This window comes from Nothoprocta perdicaria, unplaced genomic scaffold (assembly GCF_003342845.1).
Source record: "Nothoprocta perdicaria isolate Ctin4 unplaced genomic scaffold, notPer1 scaffold_26, whole genome shotgun sequence".
In the NCBI taxonomy this organism is placed as follows: domain Eukaryota; kingdom Metazoa; phylum Chordata; class Aves; order Tinamiformes; family Tinamidae; genus Nothoprocta; species Nothoprocta perdicaria.
The window spans coordinates 2,669,527-2,672,044 of NW_020455488.1; positions in this window are offsets into that span (position 1 = coordinate 2,669,527).

Consider the following 2,518-nt stretch of genomic DNA (forward strand, 5'->3'; position numbering starts at 1 on the left):
CTCAGGGAAGAACAACATTACAAACCATATTATGACTGTATCAAGCCAACATTAGTTCTCAGTTGTTCACATGCATAAACATCTTGATTTACTGTCAAAAGGAAGTCTGCATGAAAAACCCATGTGAATAAAGCTATTCAAAATGCACAAAAACACAGCAACAACAACAACAAAATAAAAGCTATAGAAACGAACAGAACAAAAAGGAATTAAGCTTGAACTGCAAACACAGAACGCGATGGTATCATGAAGGTGGTTTGGTCCAGGAGAGCTGACTGTCATCACACATGCACACTTCTAGTCACAAAACTGCTCTTCACTGAAGTGCTTTTTGAAATGCTTATYCTGATGGGTGCTACGGTGTTAGTGTTTCTTCCTAATGCGCTTTTAAACCACCTACATACAATTATAAAAACCAATAACTTGGACAGTTTTAACAAAACCCTCCTAGCGAGCTGAAAGATCTGAGGATCTCCAGTTGTGGTAATCAATATGTGCAAGAGAGGGGAAGAGTCACTGATCCAAACGGCCACAGGAAGCTGGTAAAATTGGGAAAACAAAAATAACTGGGGGGAAAAAAATCAAGAAATTCTGTTGATTTTCCAGGGCTAGAGCAAAACGCACCCCTCAAGGACTCGCTGCAGCTCTTCCCCACAACGCTGTGTGTTCAAGGGGCCACATGCGACGGGGAGCAGCCAAGCACCACATTATTCAGATGCCACAACCAACACCTGCACCAACAGCTGCCAGAACTGGAAAAAGAGAAACATTATCCAGCATGCGGCTGGCCAGCTCGTGTGAGGACCGTGTGCTTGTAAACCGGTTACACGCTGTCAGAGGGCAGTTAAAGTTTGATGGCTGGTCCATCAGAATCCACAGTTACGAAGCATATGAACAGGGTAAAAAAAAAAAAGGGAACTGCATTTTTACTGGCACATCAGAAAAACAAAATCAATTCAATATTAGTTTTGAAAAAAAAAAATCAGTGCTCTCATCAAACAGAAGCAGCAAGGATCTAAAATTGTAAACTCAGTGTAGTATTTTCCTCAGGCAGCCCGTGACAGTTTGTTCACTGTTAGATTTGGTCAAGAAAGCAACACTAGTGCTGTATGATCCAATCTTGCCTGGTTTAGGTGTTGGTTCAGTCCGATGTCCTTTGGGTGCTTGTGGCATCTGAGAAAAAGTGGTAGGAATGACCTAGCCCGCTCTGCTCAATAAGCAGCAAGATCATTTACTTCATTCTAACAATTCCTCTGGACTTTCAAATGCTGTAGACAGCTGATTTCTGTGAAAAAATTCATCCAATTCTCATGGTGCCAAGTTAACATTTCTACCTACAATAAAGCCAGAAGAAAAACTCAACCAAAAAATTGGGCCAAGCCTTGCAATTGAGGCCAATGTWGTGAAGTGACCCTTTGTGACAAGCAGTGACTGTTCCCCTCCAGAACCTGGAGCATGTGGTTTATGGAGTGAGAGGTTACCAGTATCAACGGCATTTGTTGGCTGCTGAGAAATGTGAGATGTATTTTTTTTTATATATATATACACACATATAAAAAAATAAGAGTGAGGTAGATAAATGTCTGAAAAAAATCAAAAACTGTCCCCCTGTCATACTCAAAAACCCTTATCTCAGTATTTAAATTTATTATGGGGCATCTCTACAGTGATTTAAACTGATATCACAAAAATAAATAAAAAATCCTACATAGAATACCTTCTTAATTAACTTTTTTGTCTTTTTTTTTTTTTCATTTTTAAAAGGGAAAAAATAACTATGGGACAGAGGCAAGAGAAGATAATGGGACCTATGCTACACAAGCAAAAAGCACTACAAACTTCTTTAATCTCCAGTCAAAACTAGCAATCAGTATATGGTAAATCTTTGTTCTTACTCGAAAGGTTCAGACGTTTCCATCCCAGAACCACCTCGTCGCTGCCATCGTTTGGTTGGATCAGTGCTAGGCAAAGGCTTAAGATGCTGTAACTGACTCCAGGTGAGCGCCCAGGAGGCCGCCCGGGCCGCGGGCTTGGAGGGCCCCTCCGTGCCCCTTCCCCAGGGCTTCTGCACCCAGCAAACAGGCTCGTCCGGTCGCTTTTGTTCTCAGGTTTGGTCTGTGGTTTAAGCAACAAGCTGGGGCCTGGGCAGCTTTTCCACAGCTGCCCGTCCCGCTGCCTCCCAGCCCCGCCGGGAAGCGGCGCGGGAGGCTCCGGGAGCCCGGCTGGGAAGTGGCTCCTGTGCACGGGATGGAAGGGATAAAAGAGGCAGCTTAAAAACCAGGGACCCAGACGCCTGGTGTCTGCTGTTGCACCCAACAAATTCAAAACCAAAAACACCCTATAAATATATATATATATATTTTTATATATATATATATATTTATATACGTGTGTGGGGAGCGTGTGTGGGCACCACAACCAAGACAAGCAGGCAGGGCAGGAGGGGAGGACCCTTATACAGCAATGAATAAAAACACTGAACAAGAATGTACTAAATATTTAACCTTTTTTTTTTCTG